This window comes from Rhinatrema bivittatum, chromosome 5, assembly GCF_901001135.1.
Source record: "Rhinatrema bivittatum chromosome 5, aRhiBiv1.1, whole genome shotgun sequence".
Classification (NCBI taxonomy): domain Eukaryota; kingdom Metazoa; phylum Chordata; class Amphibia; order Gymnophiona; family Rhinatrematidae; genus Rhinatrema; species Rhinatrema bivittatum.
The window spans coordinates 21,993,860-22,013,696 of record NC_042619.1 but is presented as its reverse complement, the minus strand read 5'-3'; the positions used below and the strand labels follow the sequence as shown (position 1 = coordinate 22,013,696).

Genomic DNA, 19,837 nt, shown 5'->3' with positions numbered 1-19,837 from the left:
GCTTGGTGGAGCCGTTCCTGTGATAAACAAGGAACTGCAGCGGATGTGCTGTCGCAATAGCACATGCCCACGGCTATGTTGACATTAGGCCTGTAACTCACAAGCTTCCTTTCCTGTTGGCCCCTTGCCGCCCTTCTTCCTAGGAGAATAAGAATTGCCTCTTTGATGTGGCGGTGCCGCGGGGGGAGAGCTTGGAAGCACCTTTCAAGCATAGGTGACCCCGTGGTAGTGTTCATAGGACAGCGGCTGAGTCACAAAACTGTTTCAGGGATGGGGCTAGAAAACCTCCAGGAGGATGGCAGAAGGTAGAGCCAGGAAGGGGGGTGTGGGGAGCAGGGTAGCTGGCGGTCTCTCCAGCTAAATGAACCTTGGATGTCCCAGTGCCGGTTTGCCCTGGGGTAGCAGGCCTGCAGAGCGATAGTCGTCCTCCTCCTCTCGGAGTAATGCGCTCTGTAGTCAGAACCGTTCCTAGCTGCAGGGGGCCAGGTTTTGCCTCTGGCAATGTACAACCCGCTGCTCTTACATGTGTTTTCCTCCTAAGAGCGTCTGTTTAGGTAGGAGTTTGAGCACAGTCTGGAATAGTATCCCTTATTGTTATAACCCACAGCTCTTCTGCTCGGTGAAAAATGGGCAATCAAACCACAATAGCAGCCCAGGCTGAAGCTACTTTTTTTTTTTTTGTTTTATTTTCATAACTTGTTAGTATTTCTCCCAGTCAGAACCCAAACCACTTTACAATTGACAAATGCATGCAAGCAACCCACTTTGGGTGCAAAGGAGGGTTCGTGCCATTTGGCTTTTAAAAATTAGAATCCGCTCTGTTCAATTTTAAGAACGCTTTATATTCCACACCAACCTTTTTTGGTTGCAGCAGGATCACCATCCATAAAATACACAACATCCACTGCCCCTCTGACGCAGCTTAAGCTGTTATTCCTACCCCTCCCCAATATCTCTGATCCGGCCCTTCCGAAAGCATTGGAGACCAGGCCCTTGCCTGAAAGTAACAGGAAGCAGATTCCAAACCACAGGGTCAGTAACTGCTGTCCTCCCATCACAGGATGCACATCCAGAACATTCTGACCCAAGCTCCTCCAGATAACAGAAGCTCTTAATATGCCGCTTATACATGACAGGATGGTATCTCCCCTCCTGAGCTTTGACTCGCGGTTTGAGTTTTAAACTTAAACAAATTTATTTATTTATTTATTTATTTAACGTTTCTTTTATACCGATGACCGTTCGCACATCGCATCGGTTTACAGTGAACACAAAACCATTGGGCGGGGCCCTTACATAAAACAGATAATATACTGAACTAGTAAACATATAATTGAAATTAGGGGGGAGCCCTTACATCAAAACTATTTACATCAAAACTATATACAGAATTAGTGCACAGTACCAAATCGCCAAGCATAGAGGTGGTCATAACAGGAAATCCGAGTAAGGGTAAGGGTCGGGGGGGAGTTATGTAATAGGGGGTGTGATGGAGTAAGCTTGTTGGAAGAGCCAGGTTTTAAGTTTCTTTTTGAAAGCTGGGGTATAGGTCTCAGTGCGAATATCATGGGGCATAGAGTTCCATATCGTGGGGCCGGCCAGAGAAAAGGCTCTGTTAATAGTGGAGGAAAGCTTAAAGGATTTAATAGATTGGGCTTGGAGTGTTCCTTGGAGTGCTGGGCGTGTAGGTCTCTTGGAGGTACGGGGTACGAGGGGGGGGTTGAGCCAGTTGAGGTTGGAGTTTAATAGACTTTTGTGTATGATTGAGAGAGTTTTATAAAGAATTCGTGACTGTATAGGGAGCCAGTGTAGTTCCATAAGTGCGGGGGTGATGTGATCTCTTTTCTTTGTGTTTGACAGGATGCGAGCGGCGGCATTTTGTAGAAGTTGGAGTGGTCTAGTGTGAATTGCGGGAATGCCAAGTAGGAGCGCATTACAGTAGTCAATCTTTGAAAAGATAATAGCTTGAAGGACTGTACGGAAATCATTGAAATGTAGCAAGGGTCTGAGCTTCTTTATTGTTTGCAGTTTAAAGTAGCAGTCCTTTATAATGGATTTGATGAATGGTTTGAAAGAGAGGTGATTATCAATAATAACTCCTAGGTTGCGAGTGTGAGGTGGGAAGTTAGTAGCAGAGTAGGCAGGGGGGATGACCGGGAGTGGCTGCTTATTCGATATGACTAAAAGCTCAGTTTTGTTGGAGTTAAGCGCTAGGTGCATGTCCTTTAGGAGCTGGTTGATAGAGGAAAGACAGGATTCCCAGCTGTGTAGAGCCGTTTGGATGGTGTCCGAGAAGGGGAAAATGATTTGTACATCATCAGCATAAATAAAATGCTTGATGTGTAGATTAGTGAGGAGCGTAGTAAGGGGGAGCATGTAAATGTTAAATAAGGTAGATGAGAGTGAGGAACCTTGGGGAACACCTTGGGGGAGACTGATGGGGTCAGATTCATTATTGTTCATAGTGACAGTGAAAGTACGATTTTGGAGATATGATTGAATCCAATCAATGGCCTTGCCAGTGACCCCAATATTTCTGAGTATGCTGAGGAGGACATCATGATTAACTGTGTCAAACGCAGCTGAGATGTCAAGTAATGCGATAAGATAGGATGATCCTGAGTCAGTTCCTTTGATAAGGGTATCGTGTAAGGAGAGGAGCAAAGTTTCAGTACTTAAGTGCTTCCTGAAACCATATTGGGTTGGAGGGAAGATGTTATTTTGTTCCAGGTGATCAGATAGGCGTGTGTTCACGAGCTTTTCAAGCACTTTAGCTAGTAGGGGTAGGTTGGACACTGGTCTGTAATTAGAGAGGGTGGTGGGGTCAAGGTTGGCTTTTTTGAGGAGTGGTTTCACTATGGCTTGTTTAAGAGCATTGGGGACAATGCCATGTTCTAGGGAACAGTTAAGAATATTTGAGAGGGGTTTGGCGATCACATTGTGTATAGAAAGTAGGAGTTTAGAGGGGATTGTTTCAGAGGGGTGAGTGGAAGGTTTCATTTTCTTAAGTATGTTTTCTACTTCCAGGGAAGATGAGGACTCAAAAGAATAAAGGGAGCTAGGGGAGTTGATGGTGGGAAGAGATATATTGAGGTTGTTGTGTGAAAATTGTGCTGTGATGGACGATACTTTGTTTTTGAAAAATTGCGCTAATTCATTACAGCGGTTTGTGGAGGGTGTAGCTGATTGTTGTGTGTGTATGGGAGAAGTAAGGTTAGCGACCATAGAGAAAAGAGCCTTGGGGTTGTATTGCAGCCCATTTATTTTATTGGCGTAGTATTTTCGTTTTGAGTATTGAATAGAGTTTCTATAATCATGCATACGTTGATAGTAGAGAGTTTTGGTTGCGGGGGATTGGAGTTTGCGCCATGACCTTTCCGTGGCTCTGAGTTGGATTTTGAGATTTCTAAGGAAAGGAGTGTACCAGGGTTTCCTATTCTTTCTGTAAGGGTTGATTGTTTTTGTTATCAGGGGGCAGTGCACATTGGCAATGCTGTGTGTGCAGTTCACCCATGAGGATAATGCGTTATCTGGTGAGGATAGATCTATTTGTTTGTCTAAGTCAGAGCATGCTAATGCAATGGTTTCTACATCGCATGCTTTGCGGAATCTAAGGGAAATAGGCTGTCTGGGCGTGGATAGAGGGCTTTGAGGGAGCGATAGTTTGGTCTCAATCAATGAGTGATCAGACCAGGGTACTGATGTACATAGGGGGGGACTGTTCACACTGATGGGCGAGTTTATAAAAATCAAGTCAAGGGTGTGGCCAGCCTTGTGTGTGGGGGAGTTTACTATCTGTTGGAAGCCCATAGCTTCGAGCGAGGCCAAGAAAGCTTCACAGGCCGGTGACTGTGGTGAGGTATCTACGTGTAAATTGAAATCTCCTAGGAGGACTGTGGGTAGGTCTGGCGAAAGTGAGTTTGTGAAGAATTCAATCAGAGGAGATGAATCTTTCTCTAGAAGACCAGGGGGTGTGTATATAAGACAGAGTTGGAGTAGTTTAGATTTGAAATATCCAATTTCGTATTGATGGGGGATGTCACATCTATGAGACAATAGTTGGAGGTCCTTTTTTATAGCCAGGAGTAGGCCGCCTCCTGTCTTCTTCTTCCTCGGGATTGAGAAAATATCATAAGTATCTATGGGTAACTGGTTGATAAGGGGAGTGTCATGTTGTTTGAACCAGGTTTCAGTGATTGCGCATATTTCGGGATTAGAATCAGAGAGAATGTCATGTAGAAGATGGGTTTTCTTTTGAAGAGATTGTGCGTTAAAGAGGATGATAGAAATGAGAGATAGGCTGATAGCTTGAGTGCGAGTGATGGTGCGTATAGGTATGAGTCTTCTGTTTTTGTGATTGTTTTTATGGTTTGGGGTTTGCTGCATGGATGTAGTGGGACTGTAAGGGTAGAATACTGTTTGATATGCTACAGCACAATGCTCGATGAAAGGAGGCATTGTGGCCCAAAAGTGTAAGGCTAGTAGAAGGGTTAGAGGAATACAGGGATGGAGGCAGAGACAGGGTTAGAAGCGTACAGGAATGGCAGAAATACAGAATAGCATTCAGGGTCCAACAAGGATACATATATAGGTATGAGTATGGTTACGTGAGCAACGGCAACAGTAAGGCACCAATAACATACAGAGTACACAATCAATCTTGTTAGAGAGACAACCAGGCTAGCGCAGGGAAATTTATGCTGTTATCCTGAATACTGTAGGGGGAGGGAGGAGAGGGGTGGTTCAGCGGGAAGGTCTGATCTAGACAGATATATACTTCACTATTTCTTACACTCTGATTGCTTAGAAGCTTCACCAGTATTTGGGCTGGTCATCTGGGAGATAGCTTGTGGGTTCCAGTACAGTAGCGATGCAGACACAAAGTAGTTGTAGACAGGTTAAAGCAGTTTGGGCACACTTATATATCATATGTTCTTCTGGGCTGCCTGACGGTGCTGCTCGAAGGGGCGCTCAAAGGGGCAGGCCCCTTTGTCGCGCTCCTTCGGCGCGTGACGCTAGGCGCGTGACGCTTGACCAGGTTAGATTTTTATAGATGACTCTTTTTTGTGTCGCTCAAAAGTGATATCATCAATATGGGTCTTAGCATCCAGCACAGAGATTTAAAAGCGGAGTCGTTAGAAGCAGGGCAGTCTTCCAGCTGGGGGAGGGGTCAACAGCCACGAGGTGGAGGAGGAGGAGAGGGTCCAATGGAGGGCTGGGTGCAGGAAACAGCTCAATCCAAGCCCTGGATCCTGGCTTGCAGAGCAGAGAAAAGAAAGGCAAGTACCTGTACGGAGATTTAAAAGCACATTCGTTAGAAGCAGGGCAGTCTTCCAGCTGGGGGAGGGGTCAACAGCCACGAGGTGGAGGAGGAGGAGAGGGTCCAATGGAGGGCTGGGTGCAGGAAACAGCTCAATCCAAGCCCTGGATCCTGGCTTGCAGAGCAGAGAAAAGAAAGGCAAGTACCTGTACGGAGATTTAAAAGCACATTCGTTAGAAGCAGGGCAGTCTTCCAGCTGGGGGAGGGGTCAACAGCCACGAGGTGGAGGAGGAGGAGAGGGTCCAATGGAGGGCTGGGTGCAGGAAACAGCTCAATCCAAGCCCTGGATCCTGGCTTGCAGAGCAGAGAAAAGAAAGGCAAGTACCTGTACGGAGATTTAAAAGCACATTCGTTAGAAGCAGGGCAGTCTTCCAGCTGGGGGAGGGGTCAACAGCCACGAGGTGGAGGAGGAGGAGAGGGTCCAATGGAGGGCTGGGTGCAGGAAACAGCTCAATCCAAGCCCTGGATCCTGGCTTGCAGAGCAGAGAAAAGAAAGGCAAGTACCTGTACGGAGATTTAAAAGCACATTCGTTAGAAGCAGGGCAGTCTTCCAGCTGGGGGAGGGGTCAACAGCCACGAGGTGGAGGAGGAGGAGAGGGTCCAATGGAGGGCTGGGTGCAGGAAACAGCTCAATCCAAGCCCTGGATCCTGGCTTGCAGAGCAGAGAAAAGAAAGGCAAGTACCTGTACGGAGATTTAAAAGCACATTCGTTAGAAGCAGGGCAGTCTTCCAGCTGGGGGAGGGGTCAACGAATTCATGGAGGAGAAAATGGAGGAGAAAATGGAGGAGAAAATGGAGGAGAAAATGGGTGAATATAACCTCAGTCCTTCCCTGGCCACCAGCTTCTAAGCCATCTGGCACGCTCGGTCATAGCAGCTAATCCCAAATACATCCTGCATTGCAATAATCAAACCTATTCAAGATCTCTGCTTACAAGAGAGTGTGAAAATCCTTCAGCTTGAAATGCCCCCTTCTCTGCTTTGATCAAAGATTTAGTCTGAGTTTGCAAAGGCAGAATCTGAATTCAAGAAGTTAATGGCCAATTAGTTAACCTTGGCTGAGGCACAGAAGTGTAAGCTTAGCTCATCGGGTCCATGGCAGGAGTCGGCCTCCCTCCTGAGGCTTCCACCGATGTAGCCCTCTTTTTCAACCATTTTGTGTTTTTGGTTTTTTTTCAGCAGGGGAATGGGGGCTGTGCTTAGGGGTGCGGCTGGGATGGGCCTGGTGAAATACCAAGCAGGAATTTCATTTTGAAATCCCCCGTGTGTACTTTACTGTCATGCAGTTTGCACCCAGAAAGTAGGTGGGAGGGGAAAATCCCTGTGGTGCTGGCCGCTGCCAGATATCCAAAGAAACTGTGGGGGGGAGTAAGGCTTTGAAAATGTCTCGCAGGTCCAAGGGTGCCGAATGCATCAGGATGGTGATAAACAGCCCAGCAGCACCTCTGTTTAAAGCCGATGGTGGGAGAAGTACATTAAGAGGCACTCTCTGAAAAAATTTAAAACCAGCAGTTTTGCCTCTGGAATTAAATAAAAACAAAAAAAACAAACCCAGGAAGAAAAGATTGTTCTAGATCCTGACCAGATTGACACAGCTGCACCTTCTTACCCACAGCAGGATGGATGCTGCCTGCTGTAGCTCAGGTTCCTGGCAGGCAGCCATCCTGCTGGGGGGGGGGGGGGAGCTACTCCAGGAATTTTTCAAAAGATGGAGGTAGCAGGTGTGAACTTTCTCGGAGGCCTCTTCTCCCAGCTTGCTCTGGGCATTTGGAAACGTTTGTTCACCGTCTCTCTGCTTTTTTTCCTCCGACTCTGCACTTTTTCTCTTGGCCTTGTGCCATTTTTTTTTTCCTGCGTTCCTGCCTCTGTGCCCTCTAAAGTCGTGCGCACCGCAGCTCAGCTGACGGGGGAAAACGAGAGCCCGCTCCTCTGGCCTATTTTTTTGGGCTCAGCTGACTCGTTGCCCGCTGCTGCCTGCGTTCTGCGCGGGGGGAGCAGATGTGCCCAGGTCCGTTCCCTGGGGTCGGCATTTAATCCTCTGATCTTGCTTGGGGGGGGGGGCAGGTGGACTCACGTCTGTGCCGCCTGCCCTGCTTTGTCTGCGCAGTCTGAGCTTCGGCGCGCGCTCGCGGCCCTGGCGGCTTCTCTTCTGCCCCCTAGAAGCCTTTGGGAAGAGTCCACACGTCGGCGGCGTTCAGCAATAACTTAGACCGGGCAGGCCCCTAGCCGTTCAGAGAGACCCAGGGAGCACCTCGATGGGGCTTTAAATACAATAGCAAAGGTCAGAAGCGTGTTTTTTTTATTTTTTTTTTTTACTGATTCTATGGGCGTTCGCCGAGCAGAAATCAAAACTGTTGAGCAGGCCCCGTCAGGAGCTGTGGCTCCGTAGTTAGCAAGAGCTGAGACCAAGGGGGACGTGGGCAGGGGGATGGGGGGCATGAAATCCGCCCCCCCCTGGTATAGAGGGCACCACGCGGGGCACAGGAGAGGATCTGAGCGACTTCCAGGCCCAGACGGTGCTCTCCCTTCCCAGGAATGGGGGCGGGGGAGGGGATATTTCCACAGCCCCCCCCCCCCAAGATGGAGACTGGGGGAGGACCCTGCATGCTGAGAGGCAGAAAGATGAGACCTTAAAACTGTATTCTGCCCCCCCCCCCCCCCAGTGGGGGTGAGGAAGGCTGCCCACTCCCATCTCTTCTTAAATGGGTGTTTTAGTCTGAGACACCCCCCCCCTCCCCCCCCCCCCGTCCCAATTTTATACAGGTTCTCGGCCAAGAGGCCACCTCTGCTCCCAGCTTACATCTGGCAGAGGAGGCTGTGCCCCATCCCCCTGCCGCCCCCCCCCCCTCGCCCTCGGGTTCAGGCTCCCGCTATGGATACTCGAGCCTTATCCGCATCAGAGGGGTCACCTGCATGCGATCTGCCTCTTGGGACCGAGCACCACGGCCCTTCCACGTCCTGTTCTGACCTTTAGAAGGGGGGGGGAAACCCCCCCTCTTAATCGGGAGCAGGCACTCGCGCTAGCTGGGACTTGAAGGGCAGGCGAGTGTCGCGGCAGGGCGAGGCGGGACTGATACCCGCACTCTCGGGCAGTGTAATAACTCGTGGGGGGGGGGGGCGATGCTAACTCGATAAGTCCAGTGCTGTTTCATCCCGACTGCACATTTAAGAGTCTCCCTTTTTTTTTTTATTTAAAAACAAAATTAAACTTCCTTGATTCACAAAGCAGCCAATGCTGCTCCTCCTCCTCTGCAAGTGGTTCCCAAATACAAAAGCACGGAGGCTGGTGCAGCCCTAGCAGACGTCCTCCTGCTCCTGTGCCCCTGATGCCTGAATGGGATATGGGCTCCTGCTGCTGAGCTCTGAACCAGGAGGCTCCGCTTGGATTCCCCTAGGCCACCGTGCAGCGTCTCGACCTGCAAGAAATCCCTTAACCTCCTTGTGCGCAGATTCCGCCTGTAAGCTCTCTGGGGCAAGGACATCACGCAGGCGACTAATCTTGTGCACTGCTGCAAGCACCGATGGTGCTGGGGAGGAGAAATAAGTGTGAAAGCTGCCCCCTTCCTGGTCAGGCTCACTTCTGGCAGTGCCTTGCTCCGTGCGCAGTTATCCCGAGCTGCTGTAGGAATGGGGGGGGTGAATTTCAGAACTGGCTCTTAAACGTTCAGCATGGATTTGCTTGTAGGCTAACCCTGCCCCGCTGTCTCTTGTGATCGGCCCAATCCGCTGTGGGGTGGCCTAAAAAAAAACAAAACTCCCCCAGCACACGCATGGGAAGCTTCCGGAAGGGGGAGCACATCTTGTGTTCAAGGGACGCGTTTCCATGCCCTGTCCTCAGTTCATCACAACTCTGCATGTCCCTGCGTCTGTCGGGCTGTAATGCTAGGCCCCGCTCCGTGGTTACTATGGGAACGAGACTCGGATTATATTCAAAAGCATATTCAGTACCGATGAGGGTATAGCTCGGGCCGGAGCTTTCATTGCCTCTTGCGCTGGTGGTCGTGAGCTGTGTGTGAGTTGGGGAAGAGCGGGTTGGCGCCTCTCGTCTTAAGAGAACGCACTCTGCTGGAAGTGATGGTCTGTTTTTTTTATTTTTTTTTTACGTCTGCCTTTTCCCTAGGTTGTCAATTGAGCCCCCTGGTCTGCTGCAAATACACACCTGTCGTTTTTTTTGGAGGGAACCGTTCCAGCGCTAGGTCCAGACCTGCACAAGCCAAAGGGGAGGGACACCGGCGATGCAGCGTGGACGGCTTTTCCAGTTGGGAGGTCACGTGAGGAAGCGCGGCGCTGGAATACGAGGCCTGCGTGGGATGCAATTTGCGGCCATCACGTTTTAAAGCCTCTGTTTTTAACGAAGAGACATTGACACTTCTATTTATTGCCCACCTGCTGCGGCGTTCAGTTCAATATTATATAACTATATATATTTTTTAGACAGAAGACAGTATTGTATAAACGAGGAAAAGCTTTTATGGGGTTTAACGAGCTGAGCATGCTCGCCCTGGCCAGTACATGTGGGGTGGGCGTGAGTGAGGGGTAGTGGAGGGGGGGGGGCTCTGAGGACCACGAAACAGGAATGACCACCGGGACTGGTACAGACGACCCTTCCCAACAATCTAACTTGTGCATGAGAACGCTCGACCTTCAGCATTTCCCCCCACGTCTGCTCCACGCACTGAAGCAGTTACGCCAAGCGGACGGCCCCCACCAGATCTGTTATCTGTTCAGCCCCTCCCCACCGTGTGAATAACCTGAGACACTGAGCTAGGAATATGTCCCAGGACTGTCATGGCCAACTGCCGAGCCACACAAACGGGGGACCGTATTCTGCCGTACAACAGGGTGGGTTTCACAGTTCACTCATCCATGTACTTAGCAGCTTGGAAATTGTTTAAAAGTGTCTTAAATGGTTGAACACTATGAACAAGTGTGCATTTGTGCTAAAAGTTGTGCATTGACTTGTCAGGTGCTGTGAGTTTTGGGTTAGCAGATGGCTCCAGGCTAGGGGCGGGCACCGCTGATCCTCTCGCAAGCCCGGTTGGCTTTGTAGGATGTCTGCAGTGCATGTGCACGAGATGAGCGTCTCCTGGACATTCAGTGTGGATGTCCTAGAAACCCAAGCAGCTTGTGGCAACTCGGAGACCGGAGTTGCCTACCCTGTAAGGGATGCCCCACTGCATGTAGGGACATAATCCTGCCCTCTTCAGGCCCTGCATTAATTGGGGTAAACCTGTTGCTGGCCTGTCTGCTAATCCAAGCCGTTGGTCTCCTCTCAAGGGCCTTATGAGCATCCGTCCAGTAGGGCAAGGATTGAGGGGACTTAACTTTGTTGTTCATGGATTTATCAACCGAAACGATTGCTCCCCAAGCCCTCTTTTCGTTTTGGTTACTGCCCGAGTGCACTGCACTGCTAAGAGCTCTTCCGGTTTATTTTCTTAAACAGACTATGATCCAGTCCTGGTCTTTTACCCTATTGCATGCATGGACTTGCTTTTTCTTAAGCAGAGACTCGGAGCTTGAAGTCTGTGCACACAGTTGAGTTAAATCAGGACTGGATCCAGACTGACGGTGCTGGGGGGGAGGGGGAGAGGTGCAGCCCCTGCTAACTGGGAGAATGAGGGGTGCACCCAGCTGCTGACCTGAAATCCCAGCCTGCCTTTTATGAATTCTTATATTACAATATTTGGTTGCTGGTCACTTTTGTTTTTAAATGTAATTGCTATAGCCGAGGTGTTTAGTTTCTAAATCGCATTGGCTGTAGTGCAGGTTTTTTTTTTTTACAGAGCCCAGATCCTTGGAAGCAGCCACCAGGTGACCCAAGGTCGTTGGGGTGCAGCCTGAGCCGGTCCTGGCTCTGACCACCTGCGTGCAGGTAGCTTTAGGTCTGATCTCCCTCTGAAAAGCAGCAGGATTCGAGCTACAGACACCGCAGCACAAACTGGGGAGCACCTCAGCCTGCCCCCTGCCCCTGGGATGTCACACAGGAGGCTCTGGGCTCACTCCAGCCTCTGACCTGGTAGCAGGGTCCTTCCTGTCCTGGTTTCTCCCCATTACCTGCCGAGATGGCATTCCTGCTTTTCCTGAGGGAACAGGTACAAATCGAGGAGCGAGCTGCAGCTGAGACAGTTAATTGGACTAGGTCACCTCCATGAAGGAACCAGACGTACAAATTCATCCATGTAATGCGGTTTAAACCAAGACCAGATTGGGCTGTGGGGGAGGGGATGGAGTTGGTTGGTCTCTGTACCGCCTGCCCCATTCTTTCTGGCCAGAAACAGGCAGGTCCTTTTTTTTTTAACGTCTCTGTAAATGCACTAGGCTGTCTTTCCTGGTGTTGGGGTATTGTAAACTGGCCCTGAAGCCTGTTAAAGAGGTCTGTTTTGGATCTGGGTGTAAACCAGCCTGCAGCGAGATGGGATTTGGTGCAAATGCCCCACACAGGTCGGTAGTAACCTCTGGTACCTGAGTGAGAGAACCCCACTTATGCCCCCATTGTCTTAACTTATTGAGTTTGTAAAAACAAGTTTACATTAATGACGTTTAGTGTTTTACAGTAAGTTTTGTTGTAATGTTTCACGATAGGTGGTTTTGTTTTTTCCATTTCATGTTTATGATCTTGTATACCAACCCTGTTTTGAACAGATGGGAGGTTTTAATTTGTGACGTAGAGCTGCTGTTGTGCTAACGACATTCACAGGAAGTTTTCTTTATTTATTCGGGTCATTGTGGCCTACAGCTTATTTCTGTTTGAGAAATAAAAATAATGGAAGGTAATGCTGGCTGTGTTTGCGATTCTTCCTTTGCTGTGGAGTATCTTATTTCCTGCCTTGTGTGAAGATTTCTTCCTGCTTCCTCTATTCCCATGCGCCGATGCACTGTTCCAGACGCGTCACTCTCAGTATCCTCCTTCCCCAAAACAGCGGAAACAGAAACTGGCCTGGGAGTGATTTCAGACCACAGTCCTGTCATCTTATCCAACTAAATCATCCTGGAAAATGCCACATTGCCTATTCACAGATATTAACTTTAAATAAAGCATTTTTGGAGGAGAAATGGCTGCACTTTGCTCAGTGGCATAGCCAGAACTGATTTTTTGGGTGGGCTGTAGGCATGCAGGTCTGAGACCTGGTTGTATTCTTATTGATAAATAATGCCATATACTGCACCCTACAATGGCTTTCTAAGTAGTGTGCAACAGCCATTATGCATCATGTGTGAAACTTTAAAATATTTTACCTCAATTATTCCGAGCACTTGCCAGAATTAAAAATTCCTTATTAATCAATTTAATATTTATTGCAGTTTATAAATGCACAAGTATATCATGTAAAGCAAAGAAAAAAACTTCCAATGAATCATGTAATAAAGCAAAATTCAATTTCATGAATCCTGTTGCCAGAAAGCTAGAAATAACTACAATAAAATATCATTAATCATCAGAACAGGTGCAGCACAGAGCTAGGACAATTCACATTACAACCAACATGAAAAATAAATTTCAAATTCTGGTGTCACCTCAGCAAAAAATATCCCTCCACTGCTAAACATTTTGTGAAGAAATGGAAACTCCTGCAAAGAAAGACATCTAGAACCCTGCCATACCCTACAGTCACAACACTGACTCTCAGGATTCAAACAGAAACCTTATGAAAAAGCAGCAATGCAAATACTACACCAGGCCCTAGAACATTAATACACCACTTACTGGAGTAACAGTACAAGCTGGACTGCTACAGAAACTACACGTGAGAAGGAATACTGCATTTCAGTCACACACAAGGCAAAACAGAGACCAAACCTTACCTAATAGAAATAAGAGACTAAAAATTAGAAACAAACATGCAGATAAAACCAAAATAGCCTGAGAAACTAAAGACGCTGAACAGTGGAATAGTGAAGAGACCAAAATACAAAAATGTTAGATATGCCATCTTTGGGAGTGCGCATTTCTTCTAATCGGTGGTTTCTGGTATTTTTCCTGTCGCTCACTTCCTAATTCCTTTTCAGTGTCTGTCTTCTACTGTCTTCTTCCCTTCCACACATACATGCTTTCTCTGACTCCCTCACACTCAAGCTCTCATGATCATATGCTCCCCCCCCCCCCCCCCCCCCATACACAAAGCTCACATTCTCTGCAGACACACACAAGCTCTCACTTTCTCACCCTCCCTAGGCTTTAATTCTTATGCACATCCAGGCATCCATTCTCACCCACAAACCGATGCTCCTATTCTCACCCACACATACACGCATTCAAGCCTGCACACAGCTTCTGCTTCCTCCCCCTCCCAAGCAGGAAGATCAGTTTTCCTCTCCTGCTGCCACTGGCTGCCTGCTATTTTTGGGCCGTACTGCCCACCGATCTGCCTGTTTGGGGGGGAGGAAGCTGAAGCCATGTGCGGTGCGTCTGCTCCTCCCCCCCCCCCCCCCCCCCAAAAAAAAAAAAAGGAAGATCAGTGGCCCATATAGCCGCAGTATCACTTCCCCATGTGTGCCATGCAAATGCACAAAATGGCGTGCTGGCCCTGGGTCCTTCTTTGTCACGTGGAGATGGGATCCCACGATGGCTTTGCACACAAACTCCTGCAAAGGAGACATCTAGAACCTTGCCATACCATACAAGTCACATCACTGACTCTCAGGACTCAAATAACAGCAACCTTATGAAAAAGCAGTAATGCAAATACTACACCAGCCCTAGAACATTAATACATCATCTACTGGAATAAGAGAACAAGCTGGACTGCTACAGAGAAACTATACACTAGCAGAAAATACTGCACTTCAGTCACACACAGGCAAAATAGAGACCAACCCTTACCTAATATAGAAATAAGGGTCCACAAATTAGAAACAAACATGCAGATAAAACCAAAATAGTTTGAGAAACTAAAGTCTCTGAACAGTGGAATAGTGAAGAGAGAAAAATCAAATATAAGAAATGCACATTCCCAAAGATGGCATATTCCAATGGCTAAAATCTCTCTATATATCTATCTATATTTTAATCTGTTATCTGATCTTTGTATTTTTCTAATCAGCTGGTCCTGGTCTTTCTTCCGACTTTCCCTTGTTAGTCATTTCCTAATTCCTTTATAGGTTCTCTTCTGTTTTTTCTCCTACAGCCTTCCCTTCCTCCCTCACATGCATGCACACAGGCTCATGCTTTCTCTGACTCCCTCATACACAAGCGCTCACTCTCTCAAACTCTCCCCACACACACAAGCTTGCATGCTCTCTCAGCACTCACATTCTCACCCACAGACAGATGCACACTCCAGCTCTCATTCTCATCCCCACACATAAGCTCTCTCTCAGCACCCCCCAGCTCCCATTCTCACCCACAGACAGATGTACACTCAAGCTCTCATTCTCATCCACACAAACGGGCCTTTTTCAATAGGCACAGCCAAACTCCTACTTCTGCCACTGCAGGGATGGGATCCTGCTCTGGCCCTCTTTATCTCTATCATGGGGATGGGATCCTGCGATGGCATTGCTGTTTTGGGCTCCAGCCCTGGTTGGGTGGGCCACTCAGACCCACCGTGGCTATGCCACCGACTTTGCCATTTCCCACTACATAATTTGTGCAGAAAGCTGCTGTGCATTGGATTCAGCAAAGGCTGTCAGGCAAAGTCATTAGTTTTATTGCACATAGGTGGTTAAAGAAATATTGGAATTAAAAGGCAACTGGCCTCCAGTAGGGGAGCAGAAGGTAAACTAAAATTCCAAATTATACAAAAACTGTTGCATGATTTGCTTCATAAAAGGGCTACTCCTTGCCTTTCGTTGGCTAATTGCCCTGCGTGAATGCTTTTCAACCTGGCTAGAGTGCAGGGCAGTTCAAGATTTGTGAGTGGCCTGATGTCCTCTGCGAATACGCGTTGTACTAATCCAAATGAAACGGACACATAGCTGAAACTTTATTTGTACCTTTACACAGCAGAAAGAGGATGACAACTCTCATTCAAATTGTCATCCATACAGTTGTTGAAACTGGAAAAAAATAAATATGCCTTCTTCAAAATCTGGATTTTAAGTGATACAAAGCCTCCATAATTTCAAATCCTCAGATCCTGATATTCTTAATGTGACTTTATAAGTCCTTAAATCACTTGCATGCATTTTATCTGTTTTATTTAACCATATGGTAGGGGAAAGTCAGATGCCTAAAATGGAGAGGCCAGCCTAATAGCATTACCAAAACCAGGAAACGTTCCTCTGTATCCCTCCTTATACCATCCCATTTCTTTATTAATTTACCAAATATTGGTCTACATTGAATAGCCAATAGACAAACATACTTTGCCTGGTTTGATTTCCCTGGAGCAAGCTGCTCTTGTGTTTGGGAGGAAATCAAGTTCCAATATTTGTCAGTTGTTACCCGCTATAGACTCCAGCATTTATCTTAAACCTCTAGATCCCCTATTGTAAGTTTTGGTGCTGAAAAAGTTTGACAGGGTGTCTGGGAGGTTTTTGTACCGTTCTTATGAAAAAATGGTTTTGCTGAGCATAAACCCCCCCCACTATATTCCAAGGCACCTATACATGTTAATGTATAAACTCCCTTCCGTTTACCCTGGCCTAGGGTATGAGTCAGGGTTGCCCACTATCTCCTCTATTCATATTAAGCCTAGGATATTCAAAGATCTATGGACTCAGGCTATGAAGATCGGCACTGAGATTTTGAACATTTGTTGGTTGTGGATGATGGGCTGCTGATCCTGATAAATGCACAGCAATCATGGCAATTCAATTACATATAATTGAGGAATTTGGGTGGTTTTCAGGGTTAAAATCTTGGAAAGTGGGAAGGATTAGATAGCGCTGGCTGATTACAATCCCAGTAGCAATCTTTTCCCTTAATGTGGGCAAAAAAACTCTCCCTGTTACGATTCATCAAGACCCCACGGAATGGTATAAATTCAATATTATGCCAATAACTTAGTGAATTTTAGATGGCAACTAGAAATGTTGGATGCATTTCCCACTATCTTATGGGCCGGGTGGCTCTAGTGAAGATGATTTTAGTCCCTAAACGTCTATATTTATTACAAATGTCCCCATTACTTATCCTCAGGAAGGACCTTCACCTGATCTTTCAATTGTTTACAAACTTTTTTCGGAGATCGCATAAACCCAAGTTGGCTTTATCTAAGTTAATGGTCCCGAAAGAGGAGGGAAGATTGGGAGTTTCTAATCTGAAATACATTATAGCTTACAGTTTAAGATCTGTGGGAGGAAAATCTAAATCATTTTGCCTACAGTTTGAGAGAAGTTTTGTAAAACCTTGACCCTAGTTTTATGTTGCATGGGCAGAGGAGTCAACCTCTGATCCACATTGCATGTTCCGTTTTAGTAAAATCTAAAAACTTCCTGCAAGTTTGAAAGGGGCCTACCAAATCTTTCTTGGGTGGTTTCTCCAGTTCTTCCTCAAGTTGGGAAGTTGGATTTCCCACTAGGTGATATGAATACTTGCTTTACTAAATTAAGAATCAGAAGTAAAGCATTTATAAAACTTTTTGATAATGCCACAACTAAGGTATGTACTATTCATCATGTGATCTTGCATATCCTGATGCAAAATGAAGATATTTTTCATCACTTACAAATTAAAGAGTTACATAGATAAGTCTTCACAATGAACAAAGATCAATACACTTCTGGTCCATTTCAATGGCTGTGCCATATTTTTCAGCAGAGGAAAGTATATATTAATGTTGTGTACAGATTTGCATTCTGTTACAGATGATCCCATAATATCTCTCGCTGATATATAGAGTAAAGATATGATTGCACTTATGGAGGATGATTTTTTTGCATACTGCTCCAACTATTGCCTTAAAAGAAATGCAATATAAACAGAGAATTGGACGCACTTCAGGTTGTTTAAAGCCGGCATATTGGATTCAAGTGATTGTGTCAGATGGGCAGTAGATGCCACGTTCCTTCATTGGGTGGAATTGTCCTTGTATGCAAGCATTCTGGAGCGCCATCTGTGACTTCGACTTCTTTGCTCATCCCTAACATTACTTGGTCAGTGTCCTTTTGTATTTTGGGGGCTTACTGAGAAATCTGGTGCCAGGAGGAGAAATTAAAAGCTGTCTGGCGGTAAAGAAGTGCATCTTAAAAGTATGGATGGCTAAAAATGGCCCCATTGTCTAAAGCAAGGAAGTTGGCCATGTTGGATTTACTTTTATTGGAATTTAGTTCTATGGATCCTTCACGTCCCCTCTCTCTTCGTGGTTTCCAGGCGACCTGGAGACCCTGCCTTTCAATGCTCCCTGCAGAAACTGAGAAATAAGACTGGTTAAAGGGCACCCCTGCTCGGCACTGGAGAATACAACCCATGATGTGCTAGAGATTTAGTGATCGCTTCCAGAGAGAAAAGGAGGATGGGGGTGGACAAGGAGGGTTTAGGAATGAGGTTGGGACTGGGTCAGAGTTATTTCTCAACATGGTGTGATGCTTTTGTTCCATTCTATAATATTTCTACTGTTAATGTTTTATCCTATCAATGGCGGCTGTTTACACTGCTACGAAGGCTGATATCTGTCCCGTGTTACTATTATATGGAAAAACCCAATAAAAATGAATACACAGAAGAAACATGTCGTGTCACTCTACTGGTGCTATCGAGGGCAATTCTTATAAGCCGTTCTTAAAAGCTGCTGCTTTCTTTAAGTAAAGACAAATCACTTGATCCCGGTGGCTTCTGGCCGTCAAGATTAGGCTGACCCAGTTAACATCTGTGGTGGGGAAGGCATTAAAAGTAAACTACAGAAAAACAGAATAGTGCAGTACCTTGAAGGCAGTGTGTTACACGCTCATAGACAAGATTTCACGAAAAGAAAATCCTGCCAAATGAACTGGATCAGGTCTTTTTTTTTAATTTGTAAGATCTAAAATAGTACATGGCGGGGGGGGAATGCAGTAAATGTGGCTTATCGGGATTTCAGTAAAGTCTTTTTTAAACACTGTTCCATACAGACAGGTGAGCAAAGCTGGCCAGGCCGGATACTGGAATTATAAATGGGCTGAGAAGTTGGTGAGCAACAGGATTTGATGCCTGGTCAACGTCGCCGCCTCTGAATAAAGACAAGTCCCATACTATTAGATGGCAGAGAAGGACCAGTCTGCCCTTTTATCTTCCATCTGCTTCTCATAAGTTTCCATAGTTAAATCAGCACTGGTAGCCCCCTGTCTGTATGGTTCAACCAACCTCTCAACCCTTGTTTCCTAGTTGGATTCTCCATCCCAAGCAAGTTTTAAATTCCACTGGTAGGGCTCTTCACACTTGGCCTTCCTTTTTTTTGGTTCCTACACATCTCGTACATAATTGAACACCCAAGCCACCTCCTCCCCCTTCTACTCATCTAAACTGCTACCAAAGCTGGTGAGGCTGTTCAGATCTCCGGGGTGGGGCGCAGGCCTGCTCCACGCAGGTTAGCCCAGCGTTCTTGGATGTCGATGGAGCTGCATCCCCCCCTCACTCTGCACACCGGCTTGCATTCTCCTAGTTGACCTTCTAAAACTTTGCATATGACTGAACAATCACAAGTCCCCGCTCTCACTTCTGTTATGTTACCCCCCCCCCCTTTGCTGCTGTGTTTTTTTTTCTTTCATTGTCCTCAGTCCCGACTGGGTTTAAATATTTTACACGGTTTTTCCGGTTGGTGGCTGGAGAATTTCCAACCTTCCTGTTCTTTTTGAAGTCTGTCAGTAGTTAGGACAACCATCCTATCCCATCTTCCTTCCAGTAAGTACATTTTGAGCCTTTGGGGTAGATTTTAAGAAGTACGCGCGGGCGTACATGTGCGCGCACTACCCGGCACGCACACATATACGCCCGATTTTATAACATGAGCAGGCGCGTGCATGTTATAAAATCGGGGGTCGGCGCACAAGGGGGTGCACAACTGTGCACCTTGCGCGCGCCGAGCCGTGCTACCTCCCCCGCCCTTTTCCCCCCTACCTTTTTCATTTTCTTTTTCTTGTTTTAAAACTTACTTCAGCCCTGGGGCTGAAGTAAGTTGCGTGCTATCCCCGGCACAGCAGCTGTGCGGAGGCCTCTGGCCACGCCCCCTCCCTGCCCCCCCCCCGGACCGTCCCGTTTTGCAAGCACCGGGGCTTGCACGCGCGTCGCCGGGCCTTTTGAAAATAAGCCCGGCGCGCGTAAATCCGGCCCTTTATTTGCAAGGTTTGCATTGCAGGCCTCATCATTTTTGTAGCTCTTCTCTGAGCAGCTTCCATCCTTTTAAGGTACGGCCTCCAAAACAAAACATAGCAGTTGAGGTGGGGCCTTACCTAGTGACCGATAACACAAGCAAGATCACCCTCTCGTGCCTGACCATAATCTTACTTCTTCCAGTTGCTTTGTTACATTCCCCTGGCTACCTTCAAGTCATCAGAGGTTATTCCTACAGCTCTGCTTTAAGTTTCCAGTTCTTGTCCTTCTAACTGCTTTGTGACTAATGGACTTTCTTTAAATCCCAAATGCACAATTTTTTTTAAAATA

The 19,837-nt window shown here is 47.0% G+C and overlaps 1 protein-coding gene across 1 annotated transcript in view; it reads left to right on the top strand.

The window, feature by feature from the left end:
• Positions 1–12,093, top strand: part of RELT (RELT TNF receptor) — a 58,760-nt gene extending 46,667 nt beyond the window's left edge. Inside the window, exon 12 of the mRNA XM_029603142.1 lies at positions 9,440–12,093. The gene's annotated coding sequence lies outside the window, so the exon portion shown is untranslated. The remainder of the gene's footprint in view (positions 1–9,439) is intronic.
• Positions 12,094–19,837: the final 7,744 nt, after the last annotated feature.